The 18,886-nt window shown below is 38.2% G+C and overlaps 1 long non-coding RNA gene across 5 annotated transcripts in view; it reads left to right on the top strand.

The window, feature by feature from the left end:
• The window catches only part of LOC122163723, a 35,198-nt gene that overhangs the window by 12,191 nt on the left and 4,121 nt on the right, over nt 1-18,886 (top strand). For 2 of the 5 annotated variants that reach the window (XR_006170027.1, XR_006170026.1), the window contains exons 3-5: nt 1,166-3,891; nt 11,821-11,963; nt 18,578-18,641. This is a non-coding gene — a long non-coding RNA (uncharacterized LOC122163723). Of the gene's footprint in view, nt 1-1,165; nt 5,623-6,476; nt 7,208-11,820; nt 11,964-18,577; nt 18,642-18,886 lie in introns of those variants that run through there. The other 3 variants (XR_006170029.1, XR_006170031.1, XR_006170030.1) reach the window with 3 other exon arrangements.

The raw sequence follows: 18,886 nt of genomic DNA, 5'->3' as shown, positions 1-18,886 counted from the left end.
TATTTAAACCTGCATTTATATATGCATATAAATATATGTAAATAAAATTTTCTATCTATCCTAGTCTATAAAAATCTCTCTATTTCTGTATTTTTGGTTCACTTTAAGCATAGCAATTCATTTCTCCAGGTTTCCCATAAATGAGTGGATTAGAGGCAAGATTTGTCTACAGAGGTTAACAGAGGATAAAAGTTATACTTTAAAATTTAAAATATGGGAGGCTACGCTTTTCTCTGCAGGAATGACACTGGAGAGCAATGTCATTAAAAAGTAGCCCTACTGGAGTGACCACAAGCATGACTAATTGAAAAGAGAGCAAGTAAATTCCAACTTCTTGTTGAAGAATGTCACATGGAGATTATCAAGGGATTTTGCACCTATCTGCCAAGTAACAGGGGTAGTTCCTGGTGGAACAAAAAGACAAAAAGAGGAAAATGATTCAATTTGTTAAGGCTGGGAGGTACAAAGTGCCATTACTTCAGGGAAACAAGTCACATGTGGGAGGAGGGTGGCTCGAAGCATTATGTGGCAGTAGTGAATAATCTGCACTGAACAAGTCCTACAACCCAAATTTAGAGGCCCTTCTCTACTGACCACACTAGAAATAATAGGAGTTTCAACAGGCAGAGAACACAACAGTTAGTTTGAAGAAGGTGGGGAAAAAAAATTCCTTTACTCAACAGTTAAGCATAAATATAATTAAGCTGATAGAAACTCCAACAAGAATTCTGATGTCCAGTAAAACACTAAAAAGACTTTTTTTTCCTGTTTTATCTTGTTGTTCACCTTTGTTTGTTGTTTTCTGGTAATATAATTTTATCCTGCAACATTTACTCAACTAGAAAGGTATAGTTTAATCCAAACAGCTGAGGACTTAAAAGAGAACAAAACAAAATCAAAAATATGCCCATCACCACTCCTCAATGTCCACTTAAATAAATGCTTTGTTGTGTTTACCCCTCTGCTCCAAGGGAAAAAATCCTAAAATGCCATATAATTTCCTCTTCCCTTTTCCTGAGTCTTTGCACAAAGCAGGTTAGTGCTTTCCTGCACTTTTTATTTTCTTTCACCTGACAAAACATACAACAGCAAACACTCCTAGCGTCTGCATGACTCACTTTCTAGGACTTTGCTTATAGGGATTTGTTTTGTTTTTTGATTCTAGGCTGAGGAAGGATGCCTTTTCTTCTTTCTGTCTGAAGTTTTGGGAGAAGAATTGTTAACCACTGGAAGGCCATATCTATCGAAAACGGTGGTGAACCTTAAGGCAAAGACTTGTTTTCCTCAGGGCAGGCTCCTCTCACCCATCCACAAACCAATAATTTTGTTTAGTGGTTTGCCTGCTTTCACCCTCAGTACTGGAAGATTATGAAGTGTCAGTACAAAATGCTTTGCATCCACAGTTTAAAACATTACCCTGGCAGGCGATTTTGCAATTCTCCAAGATCCCAAATAGACTGAGGGTTTTGATATTTCTTGAGAACATAAAGCACTGTAAGGAGAAACACTTTAAGGATCTAGGCTTGATGTTTTGCTAGCATTAATCTGAGCAAAGCAGAAATGAAATTGAAGAAGCAGATGAGAAATGATAAGTTGAAAACACTCTGGATATTGACCAGCTATCATCCTGGAAGATGAGTTAAAGAGCAAAGGAACTTTTTGACTTGTGTATCCTCTGTCTTAGGAGCACAGCAACAGCAGTGATAGAATAAACTCATTTAATCCAGCAATTTGACACAGAATCAAAATGGGCTTCCATAGCCACACCTGGGTGTTAGAAGTACTCCACCCAGTTTCCTTAGTTAAATATTCATGTCATAGGACTGAATCTTTGTGTGAAGGGTAGTGACTGTATTCAGGTAGCAAGTAGGTGTGAGAACTCTTATCTAGATGGAGAATCCTGAGAAACCTTTAGACAGATATCTGGTTATATGTCTCAAAAACTGACTAATCAACACCTTGATGTAAGAGGAGAGACAGCGTTAGAGCACCGATGTCTGACTGTTAGAAAAAAAAGGAATTGTAAAAAGTCCAGATGTTTTGTAATCATTGTCCTAGTGAAGAGGAAATGCATAAGTAAGGAAGGATTAAGAACGTTCTACTCATTCACTCATTTTACTATCAGTAAAAGCCAATCTCAATTTAAAATTGGTCTTCACAGGAGCAAATATCTTTCAGCCTAACTATACTGAAACCTGTCAGATTAAAGTCTATTTGTGTGTAACTATGTAATTTAAGGTCATTTGAGTTTTCCATGTTGCAGGTAAGACTCCTCAACTTGTATTAAACTCCATTTTATTCCTATTGAAACTACGACTGCAAAATGCAGGTTTATCTGTTATTTGATGCTGAAATTATTTTTTTTAAGAGAGCTGAATGCAGCAAGCAGTCAAGTAGTTGTTTCTTCATCTATAGTAAGAACACTGGTCACATTGCTGTACTAATGTAAACAGTCTTAAAAATATTAAAAGTGATCATAAAATTATGGCCATGCTGTCTGCTTGAAGGGGTACAGGCTACATGACAAATCATCTTCAAGGTAGATCTGCACATTTTAAATACAAACAGGAAACTAATCAAGCTGTTTTCCTTCATTTACAAACAAATTCATGAACACAAATTCCTCTTATATAGCTACTCTGAGAATAACTGGATTGTGCAAACGTAGCCAAGGACAGAATGTATCATGTAAAGACATGAAAAGGAATTGAGTTTTATAAATCCAGTGATAGAATACTTTGCAGAATTGACATCTAGAATTTTTTTTTTTTCAGTGTTTAGTAGTGTTACCAAAATTCTATTTGCAAAAATACCAGAAGGTATTTTATATTTTTAAAAAAATGAATGTTTTGCACATTAAATGGGCTAGAAAAATGAAGAAAATTAAATATATTTTAATTTTTTAATCATTTATTAATTTCTCATAGATCTATTTGCCCTGGTGAACATACACAATTTACATATTTGCTAAGTACATTTAGAAAAAACTCTTAATGATTTTTATATAGCTGTCCAAAAACAGAAAACTATAATAAAACAGAGTGATAAATGCCAGACAGATTTGCAAAGAGAAAAGTGGAAATCTTTGAACAGAACTAGGAATACATCTCAATCAGCACAAAGGGCTTTTGATGAGAGAATAACATTGATATGGAATGATGTAGATTTTTTTCAAAAACTGTAATGAAAGAAAATATTTTAACTTTGTAATTCGGGCAACACAACATTTATTCACTGGATAACACTACTAAACAAATGAACTTCAACATTTTTTTTATTTCCTTCTGCTTTACTAGCACTATTTATGAAAGTCAAGTGAAAAGGAGAAACGAGTTGCATTGTATATCAAGAAGAGCTGCTCTGAAGCACTAGAATGGGTAAGATGAAGATTTGTTAAACAACTCTGGAAGAAGATGAAAGGAGAAAACCAGGTTATACTATAATAGAAGTTTATTATACACTAGTTAATTGGGTGGAGGGAAGACTGTTTTTGATCAAGCAAGGGAAACATCCAAAAGGACAGAACCTGACGGCTTTAATTACTTCTTGGAATTATTTCTTTTTTCCTGTTGGAAAAGAAATACAAGACAGAGACAGTCCAACAAGTTCTTGGAATATGCTGGGGACAGCTTTTTCTTCAGAAGGTGAAGAAAACTATTAAGGGAGTGGCTATTTCAGATCCTCTTAGTAGGCACGAACTGGCTGAGAGTGGAAGGGGATTTAGGTGAAAGTGAACTGTGTTATATAGTGATGAGTATTACTGAAAGAGAAAATAGCAATGTATATACATATACAATTTTTTTTCAGAAAACAAAACTAAGTGTGAACGAGTTCCAGAGACTGATAAGCAAGGTTTCTCAAGAAGACTATTTAATTAATAAAAGAATGCAGGTGAGCTTGTCTGTTTTAGTCATTGCTAGAGTCAGCTCTTAATTATCTGATGCAAAGGGAAAAACCTAAATTAGACCAAAAAAAAAAAAAAAAAAAAGAGAGAATAATACAAACTAGGCTTTATAAATTAGTCTACAAGACTCTATTCAGTACATTCACCTTTAATGGGCTTATGAACAGATTTCTGTAGAGGAGAGCAACAGAGAGGAGTCTGGTGCAAACAGTTTATGTTCTGTGTCATGCAGTTTTGTACTGCTCTCCCAAGAAGTGCTGGGGGAAGACTGTGCTTCATTGCAGCCCAATCCCCATAATCCATCTGTCATCATCAGATGACTACATTATTATGTACTATACCAGATTATCCTAAAACAAAAGAAACTGCTGAATTCTCTCTCCTCTCCTTTGACTCTTTTCCCCTCCCTCTCTGCCCAATTCCTATGAAAAATAAATTTCCTTGCTTTTTTTTTCCTTAAATGTATCTATCAGATGATCAGACCTTTGTAAGAATTCTTTGCAAGGAATTAATATACAAAGCCACCAGAACACCTGTTTGCACTGTTAGAAGCCTAAACTGGCTTCCATGGTCCATACTTCATTATTTTGCAGTTTCATAACTGCAAAGAACTGAACTCTGTTTGTAGGTGTGTTTTTACACTACCAATGGAACCAAGATGCTGAACGAGACCACAAGTGATGTTTGGGGTTTATATTGTCTATTCAATTAAGACCAATGAGTCTTTTCCAAAGGCTTCAAATAGAAATTAGTAGATAAGATTTCCAGGTTTGACCAGACTAGACGAGACATTTATTTGTTTTAAAGACAGAACACTTTAGGTCCTCATCAAATATATTCAGATGAATATTAGTTCCACAAAACAAATCAGCAACAAAAAAAATCAGCTTTTGTAATTACAGCACTTTTGTTAACATGAAAAAAGAAGTATTTCTCTCTCCACAGAAAGATTAAAATAAAGACAAGAATGATATTGCACAACATTGTCTGCAATCTGAAATGAAGTTCTCACATTAAAGCAGAAACAATTAGCATTTTCTCTAGCTTGCTTCCATGAAACAATACTGCTGCCAAACAAATGAGTAACACTACATGAACTAAATGAACTTTAGCAAATTAATGCGTAGCCCTTTTTCCTTCTCTGAAATAAAACTTTCACAGAAAACAATGGAGGTTAAGTGAGAAACCATGGAACTGTAACTGCCGTTCATTTATTATTTTGGCTTATGTATATTTTATAATCAAAATGAAAAAGCCATATGGTTTGTGAGAACATGTGGAAGATCTCCTCGAGCCATTTCCTTTGTTGGCTGTTCATGCCAGCTTACAGCAATTAAGTACCTTCCTACCTTCCTTATTTCCGTATATGACATTTGTTTGAAAAATTTCCAGTACGTCAAATACACTTCTTTTAAAGGAAGATTATGTACAGCTATATCTTGTATTAAATTCTGTTTTCACATTAGTCGTCCTCATTGTGATATATATATATATATATATACTTATCTATATGTACATAGATGTTCTTTGTAAACATAGATGCTCAGTTTTCTCTTACCTTTCTAAGTGCTGCTGGTAACGAGGCGGTAGACATTGATATTGATGGAAGAACGTAAGAGTGTGGACAGATTACTGATGGTAGTTGGCTCTCTTGAACAGTATAGCGTGTGCCTGATATATCGTAGTACCTAAAAGGAGAATAAATATTGTCTAATTAATACATCCTAGTGAAATAAAGTCTGAGCAAATATCCTCTGTATTTCTTGAAAAATATGCTAAACTCTTTTCTCCTGTTGTACTGGTTCCAGGCTTCAAATACTTATAAATCACATAGCTTTTTTAAAGCCAAACTACTCACTACTCTTACTTACATATTAATTCATCCCAGCTGCTTCAGCTATCTGTAACCCTGACTTGTCAGCTCTTTCCTGATACCAAAACAAATGAAAATGATTACAATATTCAGCAAGATAACCACATCAGAGCCACAAGCGAATAAAAGTACTCTTATTATCTTATGACACTCCATCTCTACAGAACAGCAGATTACAACATTTGGGGCTTATTGTTTCACATTACATCACATGCTGCTCACTTTCCTTCCTGAAGCTGTCTCAATAAAGTATCAGTTGAATTAACAAAATAGAAGGTCATTTATTGGAAAGATACTGTCACAATGACAGTGTGTATAATCTTTACAATAACACATAAATTTTGCTTCTGTATTTTGTAGTGTCAATTTTGAATTTTGGAATCCAAAGAATGTGGAAAAGTTCACATAGTTTATTCATAAGTGAGAAATAACTCAGTTATTTCTCATAGTAGAAAACAATTGACAACTTGTATCATCCCTTTCATTTTGCTGCCTGAAGAACCAAAGCAGCACAGTAGCAAAAAAACAAAGAATTCTATGAAGATACAATTTAAAAGCTTGACTAAAAATGACATTTTGTATATTTAATCCTTCAGACGATTCAACAATTAGTTGAATTAACAATTAGTTAAAATTCAGCTTTTTTTAATCAATGTATTTTGGTATCTTCATTTCTAATTTGGACTGCATTTTCCTTAGGTTCAGGAAAACAGTTCCAGTTTAGGAAGTGATCCCAGGAGGTTTCTGCGCCAACCTGCTGCAGAAGCAAAATTAGCTATGGGATAAGACCAAGTTGCTCAGTCCTTTAACCAGTCAACTCTGAAAATAAAAGCACAGAGACATCAGTCACCTCTCTGGGGAAACAGTTAAAATACTCGTCCAGGCCAAATCTCTTTCTTTTGCCTGTTGTCTCATAGTCTCTTGCCATCCTGCATTGTACCACTACAGAGAATCTGTCTCTGCCTTGGTGACTTCTCTGATTGTAGTTGGAGGCCTCCTGATTCCTCCTCACACCCCAGAGCAGCTTCTTCCCCTAGGCTGAACAAGCCTCCATCCTCCATTAGCCTCACAGGCACCAACCCACTCCCTCCCCCCAGCTGTATTGGAGTCCTTCCATTCAACTCACTCTAGTTTGAAACACTGACATTTTTAGGTATCAAATACCCTTAACAAATACTTTGCTGTCAGCAAAAACGATGTCTCAAATGTTTTGTTTGTTTTGTTCTTCACATGTGTGCATTTTCCATTTCAGTTAGCTCAAAACTCCTTTTCCTGTAAACTTTTCCTTCAGACTCATCACAAAGTTCCAAATCCAGCTCTGTTCGTACAACTCTAGTTGCAAATTCAGATTTATGCCTGACTGTCATAAACTTTTCAAAGAGTAAATAAGGGAGCAGAGAAGCCTCAGGCTTATTTATAGAGGTATTCAGTTTATTGCATAATTGTGGTGAAAATGCTTTGACATTTTAACACATATTCCAATAAACACATGCAATTATTTTGTTTATTTACCTATTTTTAAGGAAGAAACTGTGCTGCTCTCAATGGCTGGTTGCCTTTTCCAAGCCACAGCTGACTTTAAGCTGTCTGCCTGGATTTGCATTTTCTGCCTGCTGTCTCTAGGGCCTTTGACAATGGGAGCTGCTTTGGAGTGGTTCCACACAAATTGTATACATGAGAATTCAGAAGTCATATTCACCACCTGCTCATCTAACATCGAAAGACTGTTATATCCTATCCTATCTAGTATATCTGGAGGCCTGTGTTCAAGGAACAACAGTACACTGAGGACTCAGTAACCAAATGGTTTTATCAGAGCAGGGGAGCAAGTGACACAGTATGGGCAGGCGGGTGGGAAGGTGTTTGGTTGAAGTCTGCATAAGAAGGAAAATGCAGAACACTGCAGGAAGCAGATGGAAGCACTGTCAAGCACAGAGGTGATACACCCTGTGAGAGGCCACTTTTTGTAATGGTGCTGCTTGGCCAGTGCCAGGCCTCTGTGCTCCCAGTGCTACATAATGCACATAACGTATGTCTGAAAAAAGCATGCCACCAGTCATGCATATCAGAATGCCAAAAGGAGGAAGACAAGCTGTGGGAGCAAACACTTTTTAGGTAGGAAACAGGGGGCAGGGCCACTCCAGAGCTCTCCTCGGGCCTCGCCCCTGTGGGGCCAGTGGGGAGCTCAAGGCCAGAGTAGGGGCTATCTGGTCCCAATACACCATTAGACCTCAGGGTGCTGACAAGTCCACCACTTGGTAGCCAGTGAACTGCTCTTTTTAGAGCACAGTGCCACGATATTGTTTCATTCAGACACCTTTCTTTTAAAGAATACCATTTCAGGCCAAAAACTGGAGCTGACAAAAGCAGCAGGAGAAGCTTAAACCTGAAAACATAGCCAACCGTGGCACTTCAGATTTTAAAATGAAATAGCAGGTGTTTAAAAGTGTGCACAATTTCAGGTTTATTCTCTCAACAAACTACTGATGGCTGAGTTCCCCATTCTCTCCCAGAAGCTTTAATTTTAGGCAGCAAGCAGTTTTCTTGCACAGAGCAGCAGTACACTTCCTGCCTCAAGGTATGGGCACGCAAGCAAGCTGCCATGGGGCAAGCTGGGGTGTGAACTCTGTGGTAACTGCCTGTGTAAATTCTCATGTTCCAGCCTAAATACGAAGGAGCTCGCTCCAACTCACTGCTGCACACGGCAGGGCGAGGGCAGGCGAATGGACAGTTACTGTGGGGCAGCTGACGCACTGCGAATCCACACCCTGGCTTTCCTCACCCTGACTTGTTTGTGTAACCATACTCACTCGTTCAAAGCCCCGCAGGCCTGCGGGGGAAAGAGTGTTTGCAACATGCTAGGAATGTTATGAAACCCTCCCAGACATTTTGCAAGGCCCATCAATTGTCTGAGGCACTCAGAGAGGAGGTTGTCTGCAGAGGTAAGAATTTTAACATCAGGAGAAATGGTGGGTTGCATATTTATGATAGACTGAGTTGTTTATTGTTTGTTTTGTGCATGGTTACTAAATAGTGTGACTAATTATGTCAAAAACATTCAGAATATGTTTACCTTGTCCACAGCGATGAGTGTCTGGCATGTTTTCATGTAGCTAATGAAAATAATAACTAATTCTGCAGTGAAGCAAAAGGAAGAACAGGCAGAAGGCCTTAGAAATTACAAAGCTTTTGAAAAGAGAGTGAAGAAGGAGAAGCTTTTTAGGTAGAAAAATCTTCTCTTCACAGAGACACTGGATTGCAGTGGAGCTGCAGATTGGAAGAGTCATCATAAACTACAAAATAGAAATTACACCAGGAAGTGCTCTTTTTATGCTACAGACACACACCATAGACCCATTGCTCTTCCTTGTCCATGCCAAAGTCTCTAGTAGCGACACAGTGATTTCTATTAATTGTCTTAAAATATCATCTTAAAACATTAAGATAATTATTAAAAAGCTTTTTGAAGGGAATTAACCTGAAGACAAAACCACACACATACCTCATGGTAGGAACAATAAACAAAACTCTCAAACAAAAGAAAAAAGGGGATTGCCAAACGTTTTAAAATAATAATGCTTACTGTAATGGCAACCTTATAATTTTACAGCCACAGCTTCCCTCATCATCCATCATATTCAGCCCCGATATTCATCTCCAGTCTGCTATTTTCTGTAAGTCTTCAGACTGTATCCTGTAGATGATTCTTGAATAGTAATTCCCATTTTCAATCAACACTTTTACATAGGATGAGATCATGCTTTAAAAGAGCGTGTGCGAGCAAGAACAACTTGATTAAAACAGATACATTGTTTGTTTATTCAGGTCCTATGCCCAGAGTGCCCACTCCCATGCCATATCAGCCCTTGAATTTTTCTCTGCAATAAGCATGTACCCATTCAATCAGCAAAGTGCCTGCACTGAAGAGTTACTCCACAACACGGAAAGGTACTAAAAGCAGTAATGGTCTTTCCCTCTGCTTGCCCACTGCCAAGGTGCTTTCAACTACAATGGGTCCACCTATGCTGCTAAGTAATTTATCACCCTGGATCACTCCCTGGTTCTGGTCCTCTAGTCAAACGTAGTTCACATGAATCACTCTGTGCCTGAGCTCTCTGGAGCAAACCAAAACCTTCCTTCCAAGGAGGAGCTCAGGAGCAGCTCTGAAGATGGATTGCCGAAGGGATGGCAGAGCAGGGATGGGGCTATGGCAGCTTTGTCTCCTCCTGCCCTGCACCACCCTTGCTATCCTCCTGCCCTCATACACCCCTTGTGTGCCCACACCACACCCCACAGCAGGCATCATACCTTTGGCATAATGCTATAAGAACACCAGTCTTGCAGGCAGCAAAGCAGCCCTCGCATTACCTCAGATGCTTTGAACTGAAGCCACAAAAACATAATTATGGTCGTAGAGCCACAGGGACATCAGACCCAGGTCAAGTGTTATGCAGCACAACACAGCCAGTTCACTCCAGAGGCGTGTAATCTGGAGAGGTGTGGATGCATACATAAGGATTGCTCCCTGAGGCAGATCCTTTAGCAGTGCAGACTGTTTTAAACAAGTTTTTGTTTTGTTTTGCTTTGTTTTTATTGCACGTTATTTGATGTGTTCTAGGTACAGTTTTAATATATTTTGAGCATTTCAAACAGCATGCTCTGGACTGAAGAGGTTTTCATACAAAGCTACTGCTTCTTATTCCTCATGTCACCTTTTCCACGAAACCAGTACCTGGACTTCTTCAACAGTGTAGCAAGCTCTTTCCACTGCCTCAACATTCCCATTATCGTATTCCCGGTTACAGTTTTTCTCTTCCCATCTTTTTACATTTGTTCAGACTCCAGCTGACTTCAGGTCTTATATAAACTGGTTTGCTACACTTGGGTGACTTAGCACCTCTTCCATCCACACAGAGCTGCACGTGGAAAAAAGCTGGAGCGCACACACACATCCTGACAGGACACAAGTAGTAGACAGCAGTTGTGTGACTTTTTGCTGTGTCAGCTACGGGCTGCATGGGTGTGGTTTGGGGGCAAAACTGAGTATCTCCAACCTCTTTTAGCCACTAGGATGGATTAGCGGCCCTGAGATCCTCCTGACGTGTGACACTGACTGGAGAAGAGCAGGCACCCACGCTCCGGTACCTGAACCCTGCCATCTAATGGCCAGATCTCAGATACACAGTTGAATCAAGTTTAACATTTCTGCCTCCACCTTCCTTGATCGTAGAGATTGTCTCTTTCAGTCATCTTAGGTCACATCTTGTCACAGCAGATGTATTCCTACTGGGCTACTTAGAACTGTCTTGTCATAGATCTTTATAATAACAGGGTTAGTACCTCACCTAAAAATTCCCTTTGTTTTAGTTACTCCTTTCGGCCTTAATGTCAGCCTAAATAATTTATTGCTTTGTTTGGCGAATTCACACAATTTAAATATTTGCAGGCTTCAGCTACATCTCTCACTCAGTCATTATTTAGCATAATCTTCCCTTTTGTAAAGGAATTCCTGTGTTCTCCTCTGTTTCCTTCTGACAACACCTCTCCGACAAAGACGTGTCTGGAGTTGGACACAATCTCCTGCTTCCAGCCATAACAAAATCCCAAAGAGTAGGTCTGCTGCCTCTTTGCTTTGTTCCACGATACATTTGCACACACAAAGACCACACAGAACCTTTTCTGAGCCACTGCAACACCACAAACTTGTCATACTTGTTGTCCACTGCCAGACCTATGTGTATTTGTTTTTTCAACCCTACTGCTTTCCCAGTACAATATATTAATTTCAGGTTATTAAATATATTTGTTTGCATTTGGCAGTTTGCTGAAGCTCTGAGCAACTCCTCATGAGATGAAATGGTTTCAAGCTTCTGGCTTTCTTGTGCTTCAAACAGCATTCAATTGGAAATACTAAAGTCATTAGTCCTTCAAAACATGTTTTCCTGAATACTAAAACAATGTTGCTCTGTAGCCAAATCTCTAATATAGTGAATCCAAGCAGCTGCTCATTTCTTATTCTAAATGATCTTTTTCTGTTTTACAGGATAAAAAAAAAATGCAACTGTCCCAGAAATTACTGCAGCAATTCACTATGTTTAAAGTTATCTATCTTCTTCGCCATCTCTATTGACTGGAAACCCAGTGCAGACACTTCAGATTGGGAAGAGCTTCAAGGTTGTCTTTCAGGTAATCTGAAAACATAGTGAAGATTGTTTTTAGCCACACCAGTCATTACACAGCTAGTTAAAATCTTCATGAATAGCAGTGTAGAGCTGTACCAGATGCTCATCACTGTTTCACTTCTTTGTCTTCTGATAATCTCAGTGAAGGAATTTGATCACTGCAATAGGTTTCATTTTGCACTGTGCTGGTATCATAAATCTCTTACAACAATTCTATTTCTTCCTTTTCTTACATCTACTATCAAATTGTCATTCTGTATGAATATTGCTATGAGGCGAAGTATCATAAATTTCAGTTTACACCTACTACAGACAATCACCATTTTCAGGTTGTAGTTCTAGCTCTTGTTTGCATGGGAAAAAAACACAATCTAACAAAAAAAACCCCAAATATAACACCTTCGTTTGCTACAAAATCACTTCAGCATAATGACACAATTTCTAAAATGAAGTTTTAAGGACAGAACATTTTTTCATTTGATTATTGAGATTATTTTAATTCTTTATTCTAAAATTTGGTGACAATTTAGCACACTGTCAGCTACTCCTTTTAAAGAAATTGGAACCTCTTTTGTTTATGTGCTGGCCACAAAGTGTAAAAAAAAGAGACCAAACAAATTATTTGAAATATTATTTGAAATATTATTGTAAGATGCCCTCCTTTCACTTTCAAGTCAGAAAAACTTATCACTGCCATCTGGCCACTGGGTGGCATCTCTGCATAGATGCTAGATGTGCCCCAACAAACCCACAACCTGTGACGACCAGTCACATTCATTCCACAGCCAAGTTCTGACACTACTGCAGGTCTGCATATGCAGCCATGTTTGCAAGATACCTGAAGTTTATTACTAAAAATTGACTTTGCAAAATATTACCAATATTTTCCATTTTAACTTTTTACTTGTCATTTCTGGGAATAAGAAACTACAAAATAATCCCTTGGTTATTTTATCAGTCTGATCGCTTGAGTAGGCATAACTATTGGGAGCTTTTGGGAATGTCTGACATTTAATTGACAGATATGACACAGAAAGTATTTAACAATCTTCTCTTGCTGTGTAACGATAAAATATAAATCATGTCTATGACTGGGGGTTGGAACTAGTCAACTGTCTCTGGAGGTGAGGATGTTAGTAGCGCATATTTGTTCCTTGCCCACCAATTTGGCTTTGTTTGAAGTCTCTGGATGCTACTACAATGTCAGATGTAGAATCGCAGGACCGCTTGGGTTGGAAGGGGTCTTAAAGATGATCTTTAAAATCCTCAGCTCCAGAGACAATTTGGAGCCATGCTGCCCTACAGTATCTTACTGAGTGTAAAACTAATCTTGATATTTATATTCCGGTCTAGCTTTAGAGCATTGTATAAACAATAGTCATCACACACACTTGCCTAACAAAGGTGGTATCTCATTTTATATAGTAAGAAGTTCAAAGAACCAGATGAAGCTGTTAGACTGAGGAGATGGCAAGCCAGCATCATTCATTTCTTTAAACACACGATGCTTTTCTTTGTTCATGTTGACTCACCCTGACTTGATGAGCAGAAATATCACATTCCCACATAAGTTTGCTGTCTTCTGTAACTACATCAACTGAAAAGTTTGCACGATTTCAGGGACATAAAAATACTTCTGAACACAGACTTGCGCTTTCAAGCTGCTCTTTTATGTATTAGCACTTGGTTCAAAGTGAGAGTTGGAAAACAAATAGCAAAGCTTGTGCTCTTTCCTCTTTAAAGTTTGTTGTGTGCTCAAGTGATGTGCCTTAGACTAAATCTCTACTTCGAAAAAGTCTGACTTATTTCTAAACACAGTGCCACTCCAGCAGCAAATAGGAAAGACTTTGACTCTTAGAAGAATTTCAGACCTTGAGAAGGGATGAAGCAGGGATGAGACACCAGAGCAGGGCCTCTCAAGTTCCCATGGGCCAGATGCAGGAAAGCCTGTACAGGATGGGTACAGGGGAAGCAGGGAGGAACAACCCAGGTAAATACGCCATAAGACTTGGCCTTGTGGCAGAGCTGTATCCTGTCACACAGGAGTGACCACAGTGCTGGGCTGTGGCTGAGGACTGCAACTTCCAGCAAGGTCCCTTTCAGCATGAGATCCCAGAGGATGACCCTCCATAGAGCAGTCCTGTGCTTCACCTCAGTGCTCCAATCTCTCCTGCTCCACTGATCCCCTGAGCTGCCCCTTACAGGAGAGTGAGGAGCAGGACAGATGAACAAGGTGCATGCAGGAGGTTTGGCTGGTCCTGTACAAACTCACCAATCTATCTGTTCATCACATTCTTCATAAACCACACCCTGCAGTTACAGCAAAGGAACTCTCCCAAAATGATCTGATTTCATGAGCTAAATTAGCCCACTGCCTAGAACAAAGGCAACCAACTAGTGTGGTACCAGCTCTTGTATACTCTCATCAAGTATGCTAAGCCTAATTGAAACTCAGGCTTTTGGCAGCAAAGCACTGAGCCACCTTTTGCTGAGAAAATAACAGAGCAGTGTACGTTCAATTGAGATTTGTGATTACAAATTGCCTTCTTATAGAAATTTATTATGTCATTTCTGAATACTAACAATCTAAACATCTAGGAAACCTAGAAAACATTTCCTGACATACTACAGAAATATAAATATATATATATATATGTGTATATATATATAAAAGTGGCACTGTAAACAGAGGCACCAGCCAAGCACATAGATTTGGAAATTTTGTTCTGAAAAGTGCTCATTAAAATTTTACTGATCTTTAAGTAGAAAGGAAGAACAATTTATTACAGTGGTTGACCAACTGTTCTTTGATATCAGGAGTGGAAAGTTGAGTTGAAGTGATATATTCAGTAAGAAGTAATATGCAAGTATGAAGTTATGCTTAGATAAGTCATCTCATGTAAGATGAGATGTTTTGTTTGCTGTTTCCAAACTAGATAATGGACCATAATTTCAGGTTTCAAGTAATGATAACTTCATTGCATACGATGCTAGTCTGCATTTTCTCATTTGCCTAAAAACATGCACCTGCAGAGACTTTAATATAAATTCTAACATTTTACAATTTTGGTTTCAGAAACCACTGATTACACTCATTCAAATTATCTGCATATTTCTATGTTAACAACTGAGTGAAATCTGAATTGTGATTTAAGGTAATAGAATGACAATACTCAATCAATTTACAGACATGCTCAACAGGCCAGGTCTATGACTCTCACGTCTTTGAGCAGTCTTCTAGGTGCGTGTATGCTTAATTACATGTATGACAACAATTTAAAAATGCTTTAACACAGACACAGTTTAAGATCCAGCTTTTTAAAATCTATTTTCATACTTCCTGTGGCTTTATAAATCACGAATCCAGCAGAGAAAATAGTTCGGGAAAATCTTAGAAATTGCTAAGCCTATAAACAAGAGAACATTGAAGAAGGTGAAAAAGCCATCTGCAAGCAATGTACACATGCTCACAGATGCAGCACGAAAAGCAGTTTTGTCACAAACTCTAGCACAGCACCAAAATGAGATGCTATCTATTGCACAGTACATCCTGTAGCCCTACAGATTATCACCACACTCCTTCATTCCTGTATTTTTTAAGAGTAATGAATACAGATTTTAAATTCTGAAAGTTGCACATCAAAATAAATACACAGATGTGGATGTGCTCTCTTCATACCTCCACACAAAACAGGCATTCTGCCAGCTTGAACATCATACAGATCTACAATATGAAGTGCTTCTTTGAAGTCTTATTGCCTTTTTAGAAAGGACTAACTTACACAGCATGGAGAAGCAAGACTTCATTATTTGAGCTTACTGCAAGGCAGCCTGCCGGCATCACTACAGAGTCAGGGATCACAGGCTTTGGCACAACCTATTTTCCTTCATCTTCTGAGGAATGACAAGTTCTGTATGTGTTTTTCCTTCCTTCAAATCCATTTACTATTCCCCTTTTTAACCTCCTCTTTTCCACAACTATCCAAAGTCATTTTGCAGGCAAGGAGGAAAGGTAAAAGAAAGGATGTCAACAACGGGAGAGAGGGGAAAATAAGAAATGAGGACAAGCAGATTCTGGGAAAGGAGATGCAGACACACTGTAGAGAATATTTATTTTTTTTTTAACAAGGACACTGTCTGCCTGTTAACACTGTGTAAAACATTGTGATTTAAAATGATGAGCATTTCATACAATTCAGTGCACTTACTGCTGCTTCTACTTTGCTCTTCACCAGTTCTCTCCAAGGTAAGTAAACTACAGCATCTTCAACTTTTGGTTATGGACAGGTTATCCTCCATCCCCAGTGCTCATTCATATCAGGGTGCTTAAATACTTCCTGAGCAGGAAACACCTCCAAGTTAATTATGTTAAATGGCTGGGATGGATCCTGCCAAGTGGTCCTGAACAAAGCAAAGCTTGCAGAGACTCCTTGTAATGAATGGCAATAGCATGGTCTTATAATGAGACCACTATATCATGAGAAAAATCCTACAAGAGAACCTAACTTTGAGGAAGTCAAGGAAAGGTTTTATTTCTATTTCTTGCACTGATCTGTAGCTATACCTTATAAAAAAACCACCTGTATCTTACCTCTTAAATTTACCAGAGAGTGAGAACAGAGATGGCCATCTGAACGCACATGCACTACTGAGTGAAAACCAGTTTGATTTGGCCACCATTAGCAATAACTGTCAGCCACACCTACTCTTCTAATTCAGTCAAGTCTTTTAGTAATGAAAGCTCTCTCTCCATGTGACAAGCAAACTTAGATATAGCCCTGCTTATCTTTAACTATAGATATCATCTGTAAAATTATAACAAAATCTTAAGGGAGTGAACTTGCTCTTACTAGCCTGTGGCTATATTGTCACATAATCTTAACATGTCTACCCAGCATGGTCTGCACCAGCAGCAGTAATTTCCATGGTATTTGCTGAAGGAAGTAATTTTTGTGTCTCAGTGTCACACTTCAGATTTCTGTCACCATTAAATAAATTATTTGGCATGGCGCTGAGTGACAAACTGCACTGTTCAAGCCTGCATACTATCTCAGTGATTCTGATGCTTCATATGCTTCCAGTGTATGAGCTCCTCATGTTTGGACAAGATCGAGTATCCATTTAAAAACAAACAAGAGCATCACACGACAGTGTTTGGGATGTTCCTTTGGAAGAAAAGGGTTTTATACCATCAGGCCTCGGCGGCCCAATTTGGATCTAGGTCTTACACTGCACAAGATGACTAATGGAGAGTGGGGTACAAAGAGTAATTAAGTAAACATCTCAAATCACATCAAATAATTGTACGACGATTTCAGTCACATTTGAATTTTAAAATAGTTCACACATTAAACTTTATCCTAAAGCATCACTTGGAACAAATGTATTATGAGTCTTGGACTTTATACATGAATTACAAGTCATCCTGGAGCCAGTTCAAAGACTGATTAAGTCACTTAGGATGTCCTATTTACAACAGCTTACTATAGAGTCATCTGCCATCAGCTCTGTAGTTACCTGCTAAAACCTTCTATTTTAATTTCTATATTTGCCTACTTTCAACCCTCTGAGGTCTAGAACCAGTTTCACAAGGCATTTATCTTGTCATTTGTGACACAGCTGGGTCAACTTCTTCATGAGGGATAAAGGAATTAAAAACTCCCACACATGAATCCTCGGGATTTGGGGAAAAACATTTTTAGTACTGGCTTTTATACTGTGTCCTGATGATCTTTCAAAGCGTAAGATAAAAAACTCCTTTTACAAAAGGCGTATTCACAACTGAAGGAGAGATTTCTTTGTAAAACCCTAAGTAATCCATGCCCAAAAGAGAATGGTAAACAAGTAAAGTAATCAGTGTGGTTACTTTATGAGAGATATATGAGAGAAAAGAAAGCAAGCACTCAAGTTTGTGTCATATTAAATACACAGTGAAACAAATGACAGTTTTACAGTCTTTGGACTCAGCCTCCAAACTCAGACCTTCAAGTGCTCTGAAAGCCTGCTCCAGGCTTCTGCGTACATTAACTGCATATATGAAAACACACTTAACCTGACAGCAGAACTTTCAAGCTGCAAATCTTCTCCCTGCAAAGATACAGACTTCGAAATCTCTGCCAAGAGATATTCATTGTCAATTACACAGAACTGTATTTATTTCTATCTTCATATGAGATTACACTCACTTCAAAGAAAACAAGGATCAGCAAGAGGAGGCAGCTGAGGGTGAGAAACAATTGCTAAATATTGAGGTTTATTCTCCGGATAAAGAGTTTGCTTTACTAATTCAAATGCTGTATATTGCTAAATTATAGATGTAAATATAAAATGACATGATTTTGTTGGAGTATCTTAAACAAATGTGTTTACTAAAAGACTTGATCTGTACTCTACTTCCATTAAAAGCCAGCACTGTAAATCTGTTAATTACAAATCTTTCTCATAAAAGAAACAAACAAAACATATCATTTTCTATTAATGCTTCCATTAATTAATGGGAATAAAACAGCAGCTACAGAAAGAAGAGGACATTGAGGTGTTGGTTTCACTAATTAAAGCTAGTTCAACATCATTTTTGTAATGCAGTCTCACTAATAAACACATGCAATGACATTTTAGGGCCTTCAGAACAGCAGTGGATGGACCTGGAAGATCCTACCATTCCCAAGGAATGACCCCTGGGGTAAGGTCCAGCTGTACAAAGTCATTTGCACAAGCAAGTCTAATATCCTCTCCCTTAAAGATGTGTCATGAGCTAATGAAAACGGGGGCAATGAACACTAATCAAATGTTACAAATTTCAGCACAGAAATCAAGAACTAGCAGTGTTCATTTGACATGCTTACCTCACTACGAAACTAACTCTTTCAATGAAAAGTTGATTTACTTTTCACGTAGGACCATGCAATCAAAGTATTATCCCAAATC

The sequence above is a fragment of the Centrocercus urophasianus genome, unplaced genomic scaffold (assembly GCF_019232065.1).
Source record: "Centrocercus urophasianus isolate 14NV4802_14NV808 unplaced genomic scaffold, USGS_Curo_1.0 seq_10, whole genome shotgun sequence".
Taxonomy (NCBI): Eukaryota; Metazoa; Chordata; class Aves; order Galliformes; family Phasianidae; genus Centrocercus; species Centrocercus urophasianus.
Note: the sequence above shows the minus strand (reverse complement) of the source record. Positions and strands in the feature narration are given on the sequence as shown.